The sequence below is a fragment of the Stegodyphus dumicola genome, chromosome 4 (assembly GCF_044657685.1).
Source record: "Stegodyphus dumicola isolate Sdum_Otavi_A_Nest chromosome 4, ASM4465768v1".
Lineage (NCBI taxonomy): Eukaryota > Metazoa > Arthropoda > Arachnida > Araneae > Eresidae > Stegodyphus > Stegodyphus dumicola.
Genome location: NC_140771.1, coordinates 34,215,187 through 34,238,798, shown reverse-complemented (window position 1 = coordinate 34,238,798; position 23,612 = coordinate 34,215,187). Strand labels below are relative to the sequence as shown.

Genomic DNA, 23,612 nt, shown 5'->3' with positions numbered 1-23,612 from the left:
ACGGCAGCTCACCGAAGAAGGAGATTTTGGTTTACATTAGAAAGGTTTCAATTCTCAGTGTTTAAGTTCCGAAATAACTACGTCATTAGCGTTACGCAAGCTTTGTGACATGGATTAGTTTAGAAATGGCGCAGTCCAGAAATGTTATTATTATTTTTTAAAAGAAAGAGAAATAACCAAATTTAAAAAAAGCAATTAAAATACTAAATTAAATTATAAAGCTGATTTACATATTTTTATCTTACACACATACACACGCACACACATATATATATTACACACATATAATATTTAACATACATATATATACATATATGTACACACACATATATGTATATATATGTATGTTTGGTGCAGCCGATTGCAACCAAAAAGGGAGGTGCACAATTACGTGTTATAGCAGCCCCATTTACGAAATTTCAACGTTCTGAAGCTATTTAAGTTATGCGAGTGAACCGATTTCAAATCCATTTTATAGTCCATTTTTTGGAAAAAAAGAGTCCTTTGTTTTGTCCGTACGTACAAATGTCACGAAAAAAACATCGTTCAAATGGATTTGGGAGCGGTCCAAATGGATGTTTTCGTTGAAAAATTATACCCGAAATTTTTCGCTTTTACAGTACTTCCTTTACTTCGTACAAAGAAGTAAAAAGAGTGCATATAAAATGGAACTCATATTTTAATATATCGAAGATGTTTCAAAAGAAAAGAAATAACCATATCTCTGATATAAAATACGTTATTACCATATCCAGCAATACTATTTTTAGTAAAACTGATTAATTAAGTATTTTTTACATGAAAATTAAATTATGAGGGGTTAATTACTTTAATATACGAGGGCTATCCAGAAAGTAGATTACGTTTTGGAATAAAAAAATAAGCAAAGTATAGGAAACAAATTTTATTATATACAGATGAAAGCCACACTCAAATACTACTTTTCTACATAGTCACCATACAAATTAAGGCATTTATCGTAGCGATGTACGAGCTTGGAAATTCCTTCGTCGAAAAATTCGGCCGCCTGCGCCTTCAACCACTTCGTTACCTCTTCTTGCAGCTGTGCGTCGTCATCAAAACGCTGCATAGCCAGCCACTTCTTCATTGCTGGGAATAGGTGGAAGTCGCTCGGTGCCAGGTCGGGACTGTACGGCGGATGAGGAAACAACTCCCACTTAAAAGATTCAAGAACTTTACGAGTGACATTTGCCGTGTGGGGCCGGGCGTTGTCGTGAATCAACAAGATCTTAGAGCTCAACATTCCTCTGCGCTTGTTTTGAATTGCTCTTCTGAGTTTTTGGAGAGTTTGGCAATACCTTTGAGAGTTTATTGTAGTGCCTCTTTCCAGGAAGTCCACCAAAATTACACCTTTTCTGTCCCAAAAAACAGTCGCCATCATCTTCCTTGCCGACATTGTTTGCATGCATTTCTTGGGTTTTTGGGGAGAACTTGTGTGCCCCCACTGCATTGATTGCAATTTCGTTTCACAGTTCACATGTTTCACCCATGTTTCGTCACCAGTAACGATGCGATCGAGTAAAGAGTCACCATCCTTATGGTAAGCGTCCAAAAAGTTCAACGCTGCAGCCATTCGCTGATTTTTGTGGTCCTCTGTCAAGATTTTTGGAATCCATCTTGCACAAAACTTGTGGTAACCAAGCTTTTCGCTGATGATTTCGTGCAACAAACTTCGCGAAATTTGTGGAAAACTCAAAGAAAGTTCCGTTATTGTGAAATTTCGATTTTCACGGACTTTAGCATCGACTTTTTCGAGAAGTTCGGCGGTCACTATGCTGGGTCTCCCACTTCGATCTTCGTCGTGAACATTGGTTCGGCCATTTTGAAATCTTATGACCCACTGACGCACTCCACCTTCAGTGATAATGTTGTCCCCATACACTTCACGAAGCTGCCGATAGATTTCTATCGGTTTACAGTTTTTTGCAGTCAGAAACCTTATTACTGAGCGCACCTCGCAGGATTTTCAATTAACGCAGACATTTCAAACCGTCACAGTATCTGAACGGAGCACAGCACGAACCTCTCACTAGCACGGCTAGATGCAGACTGAGCTGCGCAACGCTCTGACCCCAAGATGGCCGCGCTAGCCCCGCCCCTAGCGGACACAGACGGAAACGTAATCTACTTCCTGGATGGCCCTCGTATCTTTAAAAAAATCTTACGTTTCGACGAATGTAAAAAATAATATAACAAAATTTGCTTTATAACGTTTTTTATTCATTTATCAAACACCTAAAAGCTCAGCAAGCCTGCGTACCCACTGTGATGTAGAATACGGCGGAGATATTTATAGGAATGATGTAAAATTAAATAAGTATTTTGCTGTTGAATTATTATAGTCTAGGAAAATGTCTGTTTAGTAGTTTCGCCTTTCTCAAATTATGAATTCATTTTACTTGTAAAGCAACTTCCTTTTGTTTCTTCATAGCTTTGCGCAAGGTCTGTAGACATTTGTGATGCAGAGCTATAGTAGTAAATTGAACACCATTTGCGTCTGTAGAATAAATTTATTAGTAGCAATGCAAAGCATTGCAGGGAAATATATACAGACTCACGAGATAATATTCTAAATATTTCTTATCATTTTTAATAGCAAAAGTTTACACAGATACCGAATTCTTTCAACACAGAAATTCTACATAAACTCTTAATTTTTGTCGTTGAGGATAGTAATGGGAGACAAAACAAGTGATATTTAAGCATAGAATAAAATCCTTTCGTGTTTTATATTTTCTGTGCTCGCCGAAGCAAACGGATTGTTAGGTCGAATAGAATCCAATTCTTCCTTTCGCTTTTTATATTTTCGTTCTTCAGAGAAGCGAACGGGTTAAGTCGAACAAGAATCCAAATCCATCAACGACAAAATTTAGGCGATCACATTTGAAGTCACCATTTTGCTCGAAATGAACCTGTTCGGTATCTTCGAATCATCGCGCTGAAATGCCTCGCGCCGAAACAAAAATTCATCATATAATGGCTTTCAGCAGATAGATGGGTACATCGGTACAGCTGCACTCTGGAAAACCTTTTGTGTGGCCAGTTTTAACCAATCATCGGTCTTCCTAGAAGACGCGCCTCTTCTCTCGTAAGTGATGTCACAGAATAGAAAGACGGGAAGTCAGTCGTGTGCTGTACGAGATCTTCGACTCCGCAACGGAAGAAGCCAAAAAAGTAAACACGCACCCAATCAGTTATTTCTGGAGTAAGCCAAAAGGAAAAAAAAAAAAAAAAAGTAACCGTCGCAAGGTTACTGGACCAATTCCAGTGCACGTTTCTTCTCACTTTCGCTTGGAAAGACTTTCTCTAAGAAAGTAATTTTGTGTGAATGAGTACCGTGACGAATTGCATCGTTGTCTTAACTATTACATTATCATTACGTTAGTATTACGATAATGATAAATAAACTTAACAGTTAAAGATTTAAGTTTTTTAATTTTAGGTTTACTTCGGATATTCAGAGACGGATATACAAAGCTGCGCGTTGCTATAATGAGGTATTCTTCCTTGATAGAATTCGAGAAACCGGATCTCTTCACTTTTTACATTATTCATATTCTAATCTAATACACCATGAAAAATTTAACTTAAAACTGCGGAGAAAATAGTTTTATTTACCTCCAATAGCAAATATTCATCAACAAACAACGGGTGGGGGGAACTGCTATTTTAGCGAAACTTCTGCTGAATCTTAGGTCCTCGTGGCGTTCCTATCGGCCACTGTCTTGATTTTTTGAAGAGAATTTCGCGTTTCATGCAAGATGACTACCCAGTAAAATAGTGTAGGATCTTCAATACTCACTTTTCTTGCTTTTTGCAGGAAAATGTGTCATTAAGAGATTAAGATGAATGGGAACCATTAATACCTACTGCCCTAGTCCCGAGGTCTTGAAAGTCTAGAAGTAATATCAAGCAATGGCTATTTTGTTCGATAGAAACTGCCAAATATGCTTGATAAATATGAAAAAAAATTACAGACTCATCGTAATCATCGATGAAACTTACATTTTCAGTTATTTAATTTTTGTGTAAGAGTAGCATTGCGGATACGTCTTGTCCAATCACTATTCAAAATTTAAACAAAGAAATAAAGCCTATATATATACCTTTTTGCTGAAACGCGCATTTTTCTGCTTTTCTCTCTCTGTACTAAGATACGCTGCTACATCGGTTTGGTCTCTGTACTGTCCGTTGTGTAAAAAATGTGATATACTACGAAAAATTATAGGGTGTTTAAAGCATCCAAATTGATGTGCGATTGATGATTTTTATGAAGAATGTCCAAGAATAAATTAATTTGCTGTTTTAGTCACGTTTACCTGTGAATGACATTTTATGAATCTACGCAACTCTATGATTCTATATACGGTGTAAAGAATCATAAAATATCTACTGTATTTTTATTGCATCTACTAAGACTGTTCGCACACTTTTTAAACGATTTTGCTTTGCTATTAAAATAATCACCCGCTTGTATATTTTTTTAGGTGCAACTGTATTTTTGAAAGTATAAATGATAAATTGCTGCTTGACAGTTTTATTTTTAGCAAAATGGCGCTTTTAAAGAAGCAGTCGGCGGAAAGCTATGTTTCTGCTCTTTCCGAAGAAAATTATTCGTAGTTATTAAAAATGGTGTGAAGGCCATGATTTTCTGGTATCTAAAGCAAGGATAGATAATATTGTCAACAAGAAAGGGAATAAACGTCAAATTTTGCTTTGAAGAGGAAAATTGTTCAAAATACATATCCATGGCAAAAACGGAATGTTTCGAACTTCGCAAAAGTAATGCTGAATGTTGACAAGAACTTGTTAAAAGAAAATCTGCAAAGGATATTAAAATGCTTTCAAAGTGATTAATGCTGATTTGAATCTTAAATAGGCGAAAAAACGCAATGTGCATCTCCTTTCTTCATGACATATTGCTGAAAGCAGAACCCGCTGCAGAATTCTCTATGAGAAACAATTATTCGAACAAAAACTGAAAAATGTTCAATGACCGCATTAAAAGGAGATCCATTTATTACCATCAAAGAAAAGAAAAAATTCTTAGAACATGTTCAGATAATTTAAAGAAAGTTTTTCAAAGGGATTTAAGATTGTTTCCGGTTCTTGGTATACCGGCAAATAAAAATTAAAGACAGTGCAGAAAACTGTTAAGGCCAGAACATATTTTATACCCGATACTTAAATATGAAATACTTTTTCTTTACCCACAGTACCTTCAATCAGTGGAACTGCATCGAGACCAAACAAGTAGCCGCAAATCAAAATCTACTGTTAATTTCCTGGAAAACAAATGGAACAAGAAATAGGTATCCAAGCAATACCCTTCACTCTAAATTTCTTGATGTATGATCCACGTTTGCCCTTTTGGAATTTGGAAAGGGAATTACCTAAACGTCGACCTATAATCCTCCTTGGACTCTGGAAAATTGTTATAAAATACCTCTTTCGTTACTAAAAAAAGCTTTATTGTGTTGGAAATTACGATGTCGAAAGATAGTGAAGATTTAGGGTTATAAAATGTAAACATTTAAAGCACAAAACCTTTAGGTAAAATATTTCTGCAACGAAAATCATCTAAAAATGTGTGACTAGCTTCTGTATATACATTTCAGCTGTTACGTATGCAATTTACATACAACTGTGGTATTTATTTAAAATGGGAATTACATACATTCTTACAAGGGAATTATTGGAAGTATCTTTTCGTCATCCTTAACAGATTTCGCTAAATTAATTCACTTTAAAGAAGCAATAAAATCTATCGTTGATGAACGTTTGAAGTTTTCCTTTGTCCAAAAGATTTATTCTTCAGGACAGTTTATAATTGATTCTTGTATTTGCCGTTGATAAATGAAGGCAGGTTTATTAGTATTGTTAGATTACGAAATACTTTGACAGAATTTTTAATTTCAATACTTTATTCCACAAAAACCGTAAACTCTTGACCTTTTTCAAAAGTACTTCTATATCCTCATTAATGTTCACTTCATCAAGATCTTTCTAGTTATTTCCTTCAGCAGAGTTTGCAGAATTCGAAGTAAATATTATGATATAAAAAAATTCATTCTCACATTTCATGCTTTGAACAACACTAAATATATTAATACAGAGTATTGCAATTATTAAACAGAATCTAGAATCATTAAAATAGAATATAAAATCATTAAAATAGAATCTAGAATCATTAGAATAGAATATAAAATCATTGAAATAGAATCTAGAATCATTAAAATAGAATCTAGAATCATTAAAATTTATTCATTTAAATAGTTGGTTAAAATCTGAACATAGATGGACAAGATCACCCTTCTGTGTATTAATATATCTACTCTCTCTTGCTGAAATTTTATTGTTCTCCAAGTTTACTTCAGAACATACCTTCTCAAGTTAGATTAAACCAAAACAAAAATTATGTTTTGTTTCATAACTACTCCCTAAATTTACTCTCAGATATTCTGAATTTCACCCATTTTATACATGAAAAATATCCTATGTCCTCATACATTTATATAAAAACAATACATTTATATAAAAACAAAGAGCTTGCCTTTATAAAAATATTTTTTTTAATATTTTCAGAATCCCTGCACTCATAGGAGTAAAATCATTTTCTTGAAATCCTCTTTCTTAATTTGACAAACTCCTTAATTTGACATTCATGTTCATTTCGATATTAAGGAAATATAATGAGTAGTTATTTTTTTCGAACACCGTGAATAGAAGCAGATAATTTTTTTCATACAGGGAATTTTTATTCAAAATTTTTAGTACAAAAGCTTTTTATTACAAGCATAGCAACGGTGCTTCGGTTACGTTTTAATTTAGGATCTCTCTAATGAGAACAAAAATAATTTATACAGTTGTGAGAATGAACTCGAGATTTTTCCAACTATTAATAATCTGTTAAAGAACCAGACTTTTTAACACTAAATTTCCACTTTCACAAGCCAAAATGCTTTTTTTTTTTGTCTGTTTATATATCTGTTTATACAGATAATACAGCCTTTCAGCGTAAAAGAGCGAGAAACAGAAGATAATAAATTTTGCAACTCACACAGGAATGGAAGATGAGAAAATAAAGAACACAAGACTTTCAATCTTTTACTTTCTGCTTAAAAAAAAAAAAAAAAAAAAAAAAAAAAAAACCCATTAAATAAGAAAACGAGCGCAATGAAATGGCGAAGAAGGGTGATAAAAAATAACATATTTCAAATCGAATTGGTACGTCGAAAACACTCTGTGACATTTTAAAAACCATTTAATGTGAGCGCCATCTACCGTTAAGTATCAGAAGAGAGTTCAAAGCGTGAGAAGGAAATGATCACAACATTGTAGCTCAGCAAATTCCTGAATTTTTTCCTGTAGTTCTCAGCACATATGCACGGCTATTTCTGTATATCTGATAGAAGTTTTAAATTAAAAATTACATATTTAAAATTTAAAAAGAACGATCAATGTTTATTATGGTTTTAGAATTGCAGGGCAAAAATGAGATTGAACGAAAAGCGTTACACGAACCCACAGACAATGAATTTTCTTATCATTATCAGCTTTCATTTACAAAATAAAAAATAGAATAAATTGTTTTTCTGAGCAAAACAAACAAGGTTTTACTGCAATCCAGGAAAGAAACAGAGTATATAGACGAAGACAGAAAAGTTCAAGCAACGTTAATGCGTAAATAGTAATAGCAATAATAACAAATCTTCGTAACTTGTTTAGTCTGCACCATTGTTTTCAATCTTCAATGCAATCCAGTTACTAAGACAATCGGATGCAGTTATTCCGCATGGAATGGGAACAGTACATTGTTTCAAATTAAACGCGCAAAAACTCAAACATGCAGAAGGACTTTAGGAATGGGCAGAAGAGGAGGAATCAAATAAAATTTAATAGAAACGAATGAATATATTTTCAGGTTAGTCCTAATAGCACTGTATTTTCTAAGTACGTCTCATTAATTTGATATAATTCTTAAATATCTAAATAATAAATTAAGTTTAAATAAATGCAGGCAGACCTGGAATTTAGGAAGCTTTCTGCAAGCCCAAAATTTATGAAACTGAAATATAGCCCTTCGTTTGGTATCACATAAAGTGAGAAAAGCACCTCGTGTGGTATCACGCAAGAAGAACACCATGTACAGAACTTGTAAGAGTGATTATATATATCATCTAACAGTTTTATTTCCAGAAAGAAGCGAAATATTTGAATGATTGCTTTTTTTTTTTTTTTTTTTTTTGCTTGTATTAGTAAAAACAGTTTAACAGGTTCTAATTCTCAGACTTGAATAGCTTTACAATTCTTATAAATCGCGTGTAGAATAATAAACATTTCGTGTTAACCGCAGCCAGAAAAAATTAGTTTTTTTATGAGGGTTATATGTTTTATCTGACGCTAGAAGGAATTACTACAGTCTTCCTTGCATGCTGTCTTGGTGTAAATGGTTAGCCACAGCAACTAGCAACTGGAACTGTGTGATTTGAATCCAGACCACAGCGCAGTTGGGTTTCAATGGTTCTTGCCTTCAAAAAACATTGTAGTCTCTCCAGTGGCACGTGAACTTTAATGGGGTAGGTGAATAGTAATTCATCATCATCTGGATATGGTGAACAGCCCAACTGAGAAAGAATATAAGGTTTTGAATACCTGTTTGCCTTCATAATATAAGTGGTTAAAACGTCCATTTAGCAGTTGTAAGATCTATGGTTTCTAGTTCCAGCTTCCCAGTTGATGTTTCCCAGCTCCAAGAATTCTAATGAATCCGAAACTAAACCTCGAGTGTGGTGCTTCAACAAAAATTTGGTAGACGATAATTCATCGTTATTTGGATTTGATGGAATGAGTCTCGTATCTCTCTCCTGATACCCTGTGGGAAATACTATAAGAAATTATCACAGCCATTAGAATTCTTATACAATGGTCATTACAGCACGTTCTCCGAGTTCCACTAATATTGTTGATAATAAGTATGAACAAAAATACAGTCCTTAATGTATCCTCCGAAAGGAAGAATTCACATAGCGTTCCATCAGGAGACCATGGGGAGGGATGCTGCGGAAGGTATGATCCAAACTCGACTACAGCTTGGCTGTGTGTCATATAGCCACTGGGGTAAAACATTTAGAGAGTCCGGATTCTTTTTATGATATATGTGACACTTTTAAAAATATAGTATCCTGAAATATAATAAATCACATAACAGTCCTGTGTTAGCTGGATCAGTGCAAATAATTCACACGTAAATTCTTCACACTCCATGACGTCTAGTCCATTTTGTACATTATAATGTTGTCACTAAGGTCTGCTCTTATTAAAACTAAATAGAAATGGCAAAAACAGATAAATGTGATGAACCTTCCCATTCGCATGAAATTCTTTAACATTTCATATTAAAACTTATATTTTTTAATGTGAAATATCTCAAAACAAAATCTCCGGTAGATCTGAAAGTGATTAATTTTTCTAAGAATACAAATAAACGTCGGTATTGGACATTGCTTCTCTAAGGCAACCATTACCGTAGAAAAAGATCCCTAAATTCTTTGTACCTTAGAGCACATTGTAGAATATCTGTGAGGCGACGAGAGCATTTATTGTTTGAAGGTAAATTTACAGGTTGACATGGTTAATAATGCACATAATATACAAAGCAATTATTCCAAAAAATATCATTTACGTACGTAAAAATGGTTGATTGTATTTTATGTAACATAAATAATTACTAAATAAATACAGATAAAAAAGTTTATAAATCCTTTCTTTACAATTCATCGGTATAAAAATTCTTTACAAAAAATGTAATTCTTTAAATAAATGTGATATTTGGTATTGAATTTCATTGGCTATTCTTTCATAATTAGGAGAGTATGTTATCCCTGCTCTTAACCAATCATCAAGCTATTCATCTCTATTTAGATTTTGTGATATTCATTGTTGAAAACAGTGATCTCACACAAGTACGTAGAACCAAGAAATATTTTTGACTCGTATGATACTCGTTTAAAAATGGCTGTTTCCAAGATTTGTTTCTGTCAGCTATATTCGTGATACATTGGATTTTAGGATGTCATTTTGAAGATATACAATTTCTTGTTCCGGTTCTTTCGTTTTTTCTCCAATAAATTCTGCAATATATGTGGCTATTTCGGTTACATTTGCTTGGCAAATAAAAGGATTGATGAAACAGGTGACTATCGGCTCGATAATAATAAACTGTTGAAACCGTTTATAGACTGGTCTTGAGTAATTGAGGATTAATAATAATTAAGTCAGTTTTAGTTTCACCTGTCTTTTTTTTTTTTTTTTTTTTTTTTTTTTTTCCTTTCCTTCTTTTTTTTTTAGTCCAAAGGGACTTTGTCCCTCAAGGACTATTGTTTTTGTTTCGCGATTTTGCGTTGAATCACTATAAATGTCCATTTCACTTTTCAAACTGTTGTCACCAAATGTTAAGAGTCCTGCATTATGTTTTAAGAAATTAAATAATGAAAAATCTGCATTAAATGTATGTATATGTCTCGCATTGTGATAAAACAACGGTACATAAAGCCATCGAATTTTGAATGACGTAATCCTCCTACGAATATGGGCATGTGGAAGACCAAATCTGAAATTTGGAATTTGTTTTATGATCGATTTAATATTTTGTAAAACTTTAATGAATTTTTGAATAACAAACTCAACGATTTAAAAGCGAACAATGGCAACATTCTACGGGGGGGGGGGGCTTTTTATCTCCAGCGCGTGGAAATGTGTATCGTAAATTCTAAAGATATGCTGATTTTAAAATTATTTTGCGACATTGCTATTGAACTGAATTTTATGGTTTAAGAACAAAGAACGTGATATTTAATAAATAAAGGTAACACACAAAACGTTAGAAAACGCCCCTTTGGACGTAATTTAAAATCAGAAACCGTTCAGATAAAAAAATTTTTTTTTTTTTTTTTTTTTCTTTTTTTTTCGGTTTTTTATCTTTTACAATGTTGACTATTGTTTTAAATCATCACACTCTTGAGATTCAAACAACAAGATTTCACATTTCATTTCGATTAGTTAAGCAGATAGGCCACTGGCGCTCATGTTCGTCTTTCATGGGTAATATTTTTGCAATAAATACGTTTTTGGTCAGAACTTCTATCTGTGCAGTGTTTGATATATCAGTAGACTCGACAAAACTGTACTGAGAACTTGTCACACAGTTCCAAATCACGCTTTATCTGAGTTTGTAAGTCTTTTGAAATGACATGCATTCTTCTTGTAACGGTGTTATCTGATAGCTCTAAATCTTGCATTGCTGACATAATCTCACATTTATTTGAAAATCCATTAGTAAGCAATCGGAACCACTTAAAAAAAATGCTTCTTTTATCAATCTACCATCACGGAAAGCCTTTTTACTTCCTTGTACGAAGCATTGTAATCGCGAAAAATTTCGAGTATCATATTTCAACCATTTCGACCGCTCTCAAATCTATTTTAACGATGCTTTTGCGTAATATTTGTACGTACGAACAGAATAAAAGCCGCGTTTTCCAAAATGGATTTAAAAGAGATTTTTTTCGTGACATCTATACGTAACTACGCATACTCAAAACCAAATAGCCTCAGAACGTTGAAATTTTGTATTTTGCGACTGGTATAACATGCAGTTGTGCATCTCCCTTTTTTCTTGCAATTGGCCACGCGCAGGCACAGATATATATATTGTTTCATAAGAATAAATTGAGTTTAATTCAAAAAATTAAATTTAAATACATATTTAATTAAATATTCTTTGCGCCATTGCTGCAAGGAATGAAATTTAAATTTAAACAAATTTAACGTATAAAAGTAAAAAAGTAAAAAAGCAAATTTAAATTCTAAAAAAAAAAAAAGAAAAGAAAAAAGAAAAAAAAGAAAAGAAAAAAAGAAAAAAGCCAAATAATTTAAAATAATTTAAAAATATTCAAACATGTAAAAGATTTAATAAAAGATTAATAAACTAATCTACAATATCATTTAAATTCAGAAGCATAAGCAAATTAAGTGCAAAATCTATCCATGAAAATAAATCTACTAATTTAATAAATTAAAATTAAATTAAACAATTTTTTTAAAAAATGCATATGTGAATGATCGTAGAGTAGGCATGAGACAGACTTATCAAGGGGAAGTTGCCTCCAAACCTAACTCTCCAATCATTCAATTCGTGTTTCGTCATTCATGCAGGCAAGGGTAAAAGTCAAAACCAAAAGTAATTCCAATAAAGTGGTATTCTTAGAAATTTACATTTAAGTATTAACATTTAAGAATTAAAGTTCAAAAAGGAAAGTACTAATTAAGTCTTTTGAGAAACAAGCAAGTAAAGTCAAGAATTAAACTTTTTCTTAAAAAATTAAATTTTTTTTAAATTAATTTTTTATAAAATAATAAAAAAATCTAGAAACCAATGTATTTTAGAAATCCTTGTCTACAGAAACTTCCCCTACACGAATATGCATATCAATAAAAGGAAACTATAAAAGAACTATACATAATCCATATAAACCAATAAGAAATAAGAAACAAAAAGAACTAATTCACAATTTTTAAAATAAATATATATTTAAAAATATAATTTCATATTTAGAAAATACTTAGATACTACATAAAAAATTAAAAAAAATACTTAAAGCAAGTAAATAGTAAGTTTCAATTCTAACTTACCTACTATATGAGTGTTGGGGTCTGCAAAAGTGTTGTGAAAGAGAAGTAAGTGTGTTCTTCAAATTATATAGATGGCGCTTATGTAGGTAAAGTTGAGTGTCAAGCTGCTATCTTTGTTATAGTAAAAATTTTTTTGTAAATATTAATATTAATTAAATTAAATTAAATTAAATTAAAAATCCTAAAGGTAGTAATATCAATTATTTAGCGAGTTAAGTAACTGAGCTAATCAAGAGATGTATGTTTGCTTGAAGGAAATTAAAGTGAAGTGGTATGTGAAAAAAATGTAAACTGTTTGTAATTTGAAATGTGTGTTCTGTTGAAAAATTGTGAAAATTGTTAAAAAAAATTAAGTGAAAGATATATATACACACAGTTGTTTGTTACCCAGTTCAGTGAACTCAGTTTTTTTATTCTTATGTGTTGCTAAATTGTGCATTTTTTGCTTTTAAAATGACTGAATTATGTTCTGCTAATGTTCCAGCTACGGTATTTACGCCTTTAGTTAATCTGCATGCAATAGTTGTAGAATTATGAATGATTTAAAAATTAAATTGGCACTGTTTGACCTAATGCATGATTCGTTTGACCTAATGTTGATTCGTTTGCATTTGAAACTTTTAGTATAATAGAGAATTAAGTCACTTTGTGCAATTATTTCAGTTTCTTTTGCCGAGTGGAACCAAAAGTAAGCTTTTCGTTTTGGGCACTGCAAACTCTGTTTTCCTCCCCGCTGACCAAATTGTTTGTTTTTGCGTAGAAATTCTAATTTTAATAGTAATTTTTTTAATGTTTTTAACTCTATTCTGCGTTTTATGTTTTTCTGTATTTTACAATTTTTAATGAATATGTTTGGAGTTTTTATGTATTTTTGCCTTGTCAGGAAGTGAGAACTGAATTAATTGAATGAAAAATATAATTAAGGTAAAATAACACGCCGAAAAAAATACTAATTTAAAAGTCAAACAACAAAAATCAGCCTTATATTTGCAAATTTTCACAGGACTAGTTTCAGCTGAGGACCAACAGCCTCAGCTGCCAAAGTGCAAATGAACGAGGTAAGAATGGCTGAACAGGAGTTAAGCTACTGGCGCCATCTAGTGATAAAACAAGAAAACTAAAACATAATTCTCTTAAAGGCTGAAGGTAAAGATGGATTGAAATTAGGGTCGTTAACCAGAATAGAAAGATTTTTCTGAATGTGAAACGCCTCTAGAGAATCTAATTCACCAATAGAAGATGTTTTTTTTTTGGAATAATTTTGGCTGCAGAAAAATGGAAAGCATGATTTTCCGACCAACAATGCTGGACAACAGAGGATTTCCGTGTTTCCTTTTTCTTAACATATGCCTTTATGTTCCTTAACGTGAAATTTTAAGGCTCTCTTAGTATGACAAATGTAAATTAAAATGTATCTGTATCAGTGTATATATCTCTAATGAAATTCGAGGAAATGAAATGCAGCAAAAAATGTGTAGAATTTAAAAAACCGCATAAGGAAGTCATGTGGTGTCCACTTCAGATTTTTTTTATCTTTGCGAGCATGTGAGAAATTTTGTAAGAAACAATAGTTGCATTTTAACATTTTACCACAGATCTAGTGGGCGAATAAGTTTGATTTTTACCTGATTTATTTTTAACTTAAAACTTATATTATTATTATTATTAACTTATAGATTATATTATTATTAACTTATAGATTTAATTAACAAAAAGTAACATGAATTGTGTGAAATGGACGTTCAACGTTCGCGACCCACATTCATGTAGTTACAGTTTATCGCAATTCACGCTTTTATATAATATACCCTCTCATGATGAGTACCTCCGTAAGAAGACCACCTTCGAAAGAACTCAGTATTCCTCAAAATATATATATATATAAAAAAAAAAAAAAAAAAAAAAAAAAAAAAAAAATCAGCAATGTATATAACCTCTGCAAAGCAACCATTTCTGCATAAGTTCAGAATTCTCCTGAAACGTGTGTGGTTGGTTATCTTAGAGAGGGTTTACTGTAGTTGCAATCTTTCATGACAAAGAGGTATATAGTTATTTAGGAAAACAGAAGTTAAAAGAAAATAAGATTCCTAGGAGACATTTTAATAATGAAATAATAATAAATAAACACTTATAATTATTAGCAATTAATCAATAATTATAAATGGGTTCATAAATATGCAGAAGGTAAAGAACATGTAAAACAGAATTCTACCTTTAAAACTTAGTCTTTTTAAGTTACTTTCTCCTATTTCTAGCATAAAATGAGTAATATGTTTATGATAAATCTTCATGAAATGCGTTGCTTCAGTTTAAGTCCTTGTCCAACGATTCTTAGCTAATGGGAAAAGTCAAAATTGAAATATTTTTCGCATACTAATAATATTCGGATGAAAACTTTTAGCTATGAGCAAAAGGAAAGGAAAAGAAGAAGCGGAACCATAATTCTTAATTTGGTGTTAATATTGTGATCTTCCATTCTTCTTACGCTTTTCTACACAACTAAAATCTTATGTACCGTCTTGCTTCTATCACAATTTACAATTCTGTGAATGCGCGGGAAAGTAAGGCCCACCAGGGGCAGAGCGGTAAAGTCGCTGAACACCGGTAGTTCAGTCCGAGGTTTGAATCCCGCGAACGGGCTGTATGCATGGGCATTTTCGTGGTTTTCCCCATGTGTAACGTGTGTTTTTTGCCATAATTAAATAAACCAAACCAAACCAAAGGGGGAAAGTAAGCTAATAATTATGGAATACGGTTGCGTGTATTGGCCAGTTAGCTATGTGTATTCCTTGAATGTTACCGAAAGAAAAAAAAAAAAAAATGTTCTATAGCCCATGACAGCTTCCTTCGTATAATTGTGCAGCTTGCATCATCTACATTTATAACAGACTCAACATTTTATTTACTTGGTCATAATTATTTAATAAAAAATCTGATGTGTACACCACATGACTTCCTTGTATTGGAATATTAAATTATACGCATTTTTTCTTGCATTTCATTTAAACTTATTGGATTGAATTAAAGAAACTTCGCCGACAGCGCATAAACAACAATAGAATAAATGCATTCTTTAAAATTCACTCTAGTATTTGATTACCATAGCGACACTCTGGCGCTAGATTCACTTAACAGTATTAATAATTATATAACAGTTAACTTATATAATAATTTTATAACGGAAACTAAGTTAACTGTTATATAATCCAATAATTATATAACAGTTAACTTATATATTTCGTTCATATTATAACTCATAATGCACAAAATTTATATCATTTAAAGAATAGGATTATCTAATCGTTGCCACATGTTCTATTCAAATATTATAATAAAGCTAGAATGATGTATAAAAGAAATTAAGCAAACAAAACAAAAACGGAACAGTTTTTCACAGACGATTGAGTATTTCTCATTTAATTAATTCAGTTCTCACTTCGCGCGAAGGCAAAAATACATAAAAACTCAAAATATCTATATTAAAAATTACGAAGTAAATTTCAAACGCTTATTTCCTCGAAAAAATTCCAAAAAGGATTAAGCATGATTTAAATAATAAATGAAGGCGTTATCTTTGTTGTTGCGAAGCTAAGTTTCTCTAGATTGGCAACAAATCCACTAGTCTCCTGTTTCAAATGTAAACATCAATGGCCGCCATTAAAAAAGGTTTAGCGGCAATTAAACATCTTTAAAATTGCTGATAATTCTAAAAATATTGCATACAGATTTACTAAAGGCATAAAATCCTTAACCGGAAGATAAAAACAACATAATTCAATCATTTTTAACCTTTTAACTGTCATGCCTTCGAAAATGTCACGCCCGAGTATTTCTCGGGGTAATTTTTTTTTTTTTTTTTTTTTTTTTTTGAGTGCATCGTATTGTCATACCCGAATATATATCGGGAAATGTTTATTTCGGCTACATTTTGTTTTTCCAATAAAAAAATTTGATAATTTGTGCACCCAAATCATCAAAATAACTTGACAGTTAAAGGGTTAAAGCAAAAAATGTACAATTTACCAACATATAGGAGTAAAGAAACTGAGATCACTGAGCCGGGTAACAGAGTGGATATATATATAAATATATTTATGTAAGTTTGGTGAGGCCGATTGCAACCAAAATACGAGGTGCACATCTACATGTTATAGTAGTCCTATATACAAAATTTCAACGTTCTGAGGCTACTCGTTTTTGAGTTATGCGAGATACGAACGTACGTACGTACGTACATACGAAAAATTCTCTTCAGAATTAATTCTAAAGCAGTTTTATAATTTTTTTGAAGGAAAAGAGTATTTTATTCTGTCCTTACGTGCAGATATCACGCAAAAACATCGTTAAATTGCATTCGATAGCGGTCAAAATGGATATTTTCGTTGAAATATGCTGCCTGAAACTTTTCGCGATTACAATACTTCCTTTTTACTTCGTACAAGGAAGTAAAAATAAGTACTCTAAATTTTTTTGCGCGACTTTGTGAAGCACTGACTTAAGCAATAAACGCAAAGGCACGTACGTAGATGCCAGAAAAAAGATGCCAGTTTAAATTTCAACGCTTGGCCAAATTCAATCTTAGATTGATAGTAGTTTATATTGCATATACCGCTTTTCCTTCCGAATCGAAGGTAAATAGTTAAGCCAAAGTTCGCTATTGAACTTGCTTCAGTGAAGGACTTCCGAGAAAATGGTCTTTCCTCCTTTGAGCGGATGTCTTACATAAATACAACATTTCCTTTTCTATTTTTATAAAACTTACGATTAGTGCTCTTTAGAATTATTTCATTCTTAGAACGTTTACTCGGTTATTAAATCATATACGTGGTAGAAATATTCAGACTCAAGGTATCCTGAACTACAACTATCAAATCTCTGTTCTTTGCAAGCCAGATAAAATTAAACTCCTCGGCTCACTTTGGTTTAAACTCGCTTTTCGCTCGTTTAAATAATATGAAAAAATAACATATTAGAATGCAATTACCAGTTACCTCACTTGGCTTCAAAAATTTATTAACATATATTATATAGCTAATTATTATTAATTTTATCAAATATACGTCAATAAAATTGATATTTTTATTTTACTTGAAATACACAGGTTATAAAACTTTTACGAGGACAAGAAAAAAACTGATTTGTAAAGAAAGATCTCACTCTAAGAATCCAAAGAAGATTTTACCATTAACATTTTAAAAATATAAAAAATATTTAAAAGCGTAGAACATTAGAAACATTAGAAGAAAATAAAAACTCCTTGCCAGTTTCCGCGACTTGTGACAAGTTAACTTGTTTGAGTTATCAGTTGGTTACATTCTAAACTAAATGTATTTAAATTTATATCAATCAAATATAATACAAACAGAATTAGGATTTAAATTATTAAGACGACAGTTCATATATTTTAAACTGCTCAGCTAGCTAATCAAGGAAATAGCCACGAAATTTGAAAGATAAATTATATTAAAAATCTTATGCTTTGTCGAATGGAAACACTTTGAGACTCAGCTGCACACGAGAGCGTGTAGAAAGTAGTTTTAAAGTCTTAAAGTCTGGATGCAGTATACTACTTAGCAAAGGCTATTTCCAGGGGCGGCTTTATGAAGCGGCGATCCCATCTTTTCTGAACATTTAGAGGTGGTTATTTCTTTTAAAAAATATTGGGGACCACTTAGAACTGGACACCCATGTACGACCCCAAAAAGCATCCTCTGCCCACTTCTATTCTTGCATTCGCCAGTCGATTGTCAAAATATTATTGTGTTTATGGATTTTTTTTTTTTTTTTTTTTTTTTTTTGCCAGTTAACATGGTGCTAACTGGAAAAATAAAGTAATTTAACTCGTAATTCTGCATGTTAATTGGAAACAATATGTAAGGTATTTTCTCCCTCTTTCCGGCATGCCTTCCTATTGTAACGGTAGCACACTCGGCGCGTATTCGAGAGGTCCAGGCTGGAGTCCCTTCGCGGGTACTGCTCATTTTTTATGTACTTCTGCTTTAAAATAACCTAATGACTTTACAAATACACCTCCTGTGATGTATGCAATAATGTTTTTCTTTCTTTAATACAGTAAAAATAACAAGACATTATAGTATGTGTTTGTTTTTAAGAATACGCAAAAGTGATATTTTATTTTTATTATTTTATCAGAAATAAAATATATTTTGCAATTAATTATTAATTTCATTGCTTAATATGTATTTAGTCTTCAGAAAGAGTCAACACAATTACACGGAAATTTTTTTAAGAGCTAATTATCTGATAATTCTATAAGAAAATGATAACTCATTTATTTGATAATTGAACTTCTGTGATACTAAAAAGCATAACGCATTGGAGATGCAATTTTAAATTATATTCCAAATATTTTTTAGAAAGGGAAAAAGTAGACGTTGTGACAACAGAGTTTTCAAAATCATGCAAAAATGTAAATAAACGCCAGAGAAAATATTTTAAATTTCAGAAACTTTACTTACTAACCCCCAAGCAAATTATTTCTTTCTATCAGAACCGCTCTCGACAGACGCGAAATCGAAAAACTGAAACTTTTTAATTTCCTTCCTTGCTGAACGGAATCGTACGATAAGATTAATTACAAACATCATCCATTCCTTTCTCGCGTTTAAGTTCCTTTTTTTCTTCATAAATCTTTCACAATTGGTGGTGTGACGCAGACGTCATGAGGGATTGGAAGATAAATGCGGAAATTAGGAATGTGAAATGTTTAGAGCAAGTTAGACACGAATTTTGAATGTTGAGGGCGAGTCATTAATGTAAGAACACTTATTTTTAGTCTGAATTTCCGAAATTCAACCATACTCGCAATCCACGACGCCATATTGATGCAGAACGGTTTATAAACGAGATTTCGGAATGTCTTCACATGCCTGCCAGTTTCATTTTTAGCTTTACGTTTTAAATAATGGTTCACTTTTATCTGATAAAACGGCTATTGTCATTTTGTAAAGAATATAAGAGGAGCGATAGCATGAAATAATGATGATGAAACAATATGAAATAATGCAGTTGAAATGTATAACGGCACGCTGTGATGTCGATTATAATGCTTGAGTAGAAATACATTAAAAGTAAAGATGAGAGAAACCTAAAAGTTTTTTTAATATCTCGAATCTTTTGAATTTTTCAAATACAGAGTAAATATTACAAAAAAGGGCACAAATATTACTTAATATTAAAATTTTTAAACACTGTTTTAGAAGATTGCATTTAATGAAAACGACAATTTTCGTAAAAATATATTTACGGGAGCCCCTTGGCGATAGTTGGCGATTTTTTAAGGTACATGGACACCGAGTTTGTGCAGTTCTTTGACTTTTTATTTTGGCTTTTGCGCCAAAAGTCGCCGCTATACAAATCCAAAATAACAAGTCAAAGAATTGCACAAACTCTGTATCCATGTACACATGGACCTATTTTCACTTACGAAAACATCAAAGAATCGCACAAACTAGCATAGCGCACTCCCTTGACGTTGTCCATGTACACATCGGTCTATATTCACTTAAAAAGTCAAAGGAGTAGCCAAAAAAATACATATCATCTCAATAAACTACATTTTAAATCAAACAATGAAATAGCATAAAAAAAAGAAATTCATCTTAGCACTACACAAAGGAAATATTCCGTACTTTTCCGTTTCGCCGGCGCAAATCTCGCCAAGCAGACTTTATTGGCGACAACACACGATATACACATAAAACATGTTAACAAATGTTACTTCTAAGGATTTTTCATTTTGAAGGCATAAACATTTTAATATCGTTTAAAATTTTGTAAAAAGGTAATAAATAAAGACAATAAATTTGTAAAACGAAATTAATTTAAGAATTTACTATGCTTTCATGGTACAGCATCCTGATTCGCCGGTTCATATCACGTGACTCCAAGTGATCTCATCTCATGTAAACTAAGCTACAAAAATCTAATTCTCTCATTAATTTCAAGTTATTAAATTTCAAGTTATCCAGTTTATTAGTTCATTCTACATTAATTTCAAGTGAAATCTTAATATGGAATAGAAGTTTAAATGCAAGAATTATTTTTCTTCGTGCGAATAGCTTACTCAAAATTATGTAAAACCGCAGTGCTTTACTTCGACAGAGCATTCGCATTAGAATTGATCAATTTAACAATTTATTTTGCCTTTTCTGTATTTTCGCCTTCGGGTGAGCGGTGTGATTGCATCCTAACTGACTTAACTACCGCACATGGCCGTAGGGCATAAAATTGAACTATCTGGTAAAAATTTTATGCAATTTTATGCCAGTATTAAAAGAAACAATCTGCTAAGAAATGGCTGCGACTTGTTTTAAAAATGAGGCGTAAAAGGTTACCAGAAAGGATATTCCGTTTGGCATCGGTTGTACCATTTTCGGCGACTTTATCGCTTGCGCCGGCAAAACGGTGTGTATTTGGTGTATTTAATTATGGCAAAGCTCACTGGGGCTATCTGCCTAAGGGAAGGGATGCCTTCGTGGAGGACTTTCTGAGGGAAACTGGCTCGTATACACGTTACACATGGGGAAAACCACGAAAACACCCATGCAGCCAGCCCGTTCGCGGGATTTGAACCTCAGACCGAACTACCAGTGTTCAGCGACGTTACCGCTCGGCCGCTGGTGGGCCCTCCGGCAAAACGGAAAAGTACCAAATATTCACTTATTTTATTTACAAATTTCCGTGTCTTCAATCAAACAAAATTTCTTAACAGCATCCAAAAACTTCCTAAAATTATCTGAACTAGAATCTATATACTGGTGTCGCCATATAAATTCCCAAAACTAAGAGTCAAAAATATCCTCCGTAGTGCCGGTATCCTCCGACGTTCGACCATACGCATTTCCTTCCTACAAACAGGACGTTTATAATGGCTACTAAGTAAATCTTTATTTACACATCAGTCAGTTAATGCTTTTTTCTCTTTCGCTCCAAATCGTACAGAAACTTCAAACTAATCTTACCAAATTCAGCTTTTTCAACAAAATAACAATGTACTTCTTATCCAAAATCCGATACACAAACAAGCCCAAATCTTTTCCCATCATTCAAATTCACCGCAATCACGCAACCAATTACGTCATATTAGGGTATCCATAGCAATCAACTACTTAGGTTACCATAAATGAAACAACAACTTAGCGATAATCCAAGGGGCACCCTTAAATCTACTCTAACCAAAGTTTTTAAAAAATACGCCTGTATTTTATGAAGATTGGAGCGAGTTATTTAGATTATTGCAAGTCACTCGAAGCCTATCCTTCTAAACAGAAAGGTGACTTCTTGGAGCGTCTTTTAAAGAGAAACTGGTTCGTATTTACGTTACGTATAGGAGAAACTATGGAAACACTCATACAGGCAGCTCGTTCGCCAGAATTTGAACTCGATTCGAACTATTAGTATTCAGTAAATTTAATGCTTCGCTGCGGTAGGTTTTGTTTGATTTATCGAAATTACGGCAAAGCACGCTAGGGCTATCTGACAAAGGGGAGGGATGCCTTTGTGGAGGACTTTCTAAGGGAAACTCGCTCATTCTTCGCACTTATGCCACGTAAATTTCAGTTGAATAGCAAAAGCACAAAATATTTAAGAATAGCATATCCTGAGAATTTCCGATATACATTCTTGTGCGGTGGAGATAATAATGTTTTATCCTATAGCGTTGCCACTGGTCGCTTTCAAATCGCCGTTGAGTTTCTTAAAAATTCATTAAAGCTTTATGAAGTATCAAATATACAATTCGAAATTCAAATTCAGGCTTCCAGGTGCACATGTTCGGGTGGAGACTTATTCAAAATTTGATGGTCCTAGCTACCGTCGTTTTTCACAGTGCGGGAAACATACATACATTCGTACAGGTTCAACTTTATTTAATTTCTGTAAAAGTAATGTAGGACGATAATATTTTGCTGGAAGAACTTGATAAGTGTTACGCCGCAAATCCCGTTTCGAGACAAATAGCCCATTCGAGCTAACGTCCTTCTGGGTTAATAATAATAATAATAAGTCATTAAATTATAACAAATTATGAAAAACCTTCAGATTTTATATTGTGACCAAAGGGGCGTTTTTTAACGTTTTGTGTATTACCTTTATTTATTAAATGCCATGTTCTTCGCACTTAAACCACACAAAATTCAATTCAGCAACATCACAAAATATTTAAAAGCAGCATATCCTTAGAATTACAGTGTTGCCATTGCTCGCTATGAAATTGTTAAATTTGTTAATCATAAATTCGTTAAAGATTTACAAAATACGAAATAGATAATAAAACATATTCGAAATTCGATATTCGGGCATACAGGTGGCCCATGTTCGTATGGAAGATTACGTTATTCAAAATTTGATAGCTCTAGGAACCGTCGTTTTTCACAGTGGGAGAAGCATCATACATTCATGCAGATTCTTCATTATTTACTTTGTAGAATCTTTAGGTTTTTTAGAGCAGAAGATGTGAAAAATTAGCAATGGGACTCGAACTACGGACCTCTCGAATACGCGTCGAGCGTGCTGACCGGTACACTACGAAGGCGGGAGAAATACCTTATAAGTTTCTTTAAATATAATACAGGGTGATAATATTTGGTTGCAACAATTTGAAAAGTGAAACCGACATATATACTGAGACAACGCAAAATGCCGTTTCGAAACTTAACAGAGTTTGGGGTAATAGGTGGATAAATACTGTTTATTGTGGATAAATATTGTTTATATCATAAATTTTATTATTTTTAATTAATTTTAGCAAAACGATATTAGCACAAATGGTGCTTATCTCAAGATCGTTTTGAAAAATACACAGAGAATATGACATTTTAAATCCCATGGCACAGGGATTAGCTTTCAGAAATGATTAATGAGAAACGCATCTGCAA

At 32.6% G+C, this 23,612-nt stretch overlaps 1 protein-coding gene across 1 annotated transcript in view; it reads right to left on the bottom strand.

Annotated features, from left to right (window-relative positions):
* LOC118183086 (cationic amino acid transporter 3-like) overlaps positions 1-19,215 on the bottom strand; it is a 165,934-nt gene extending 146,719 nt beyond the window's left edge. Inside the window, exon 1 of the mRNA XM_085814717.1 lies at positions 19,198-19,215. The gene's annotated coding sequence lies outside the window, so the exon portion shown is untranslated. The remainder of the gene's footprint in view (positions 1-19,197) is intronic.
* Between the last annotated feature and the right edge of the window lie 4,397 nt (positions 19,216-23,612).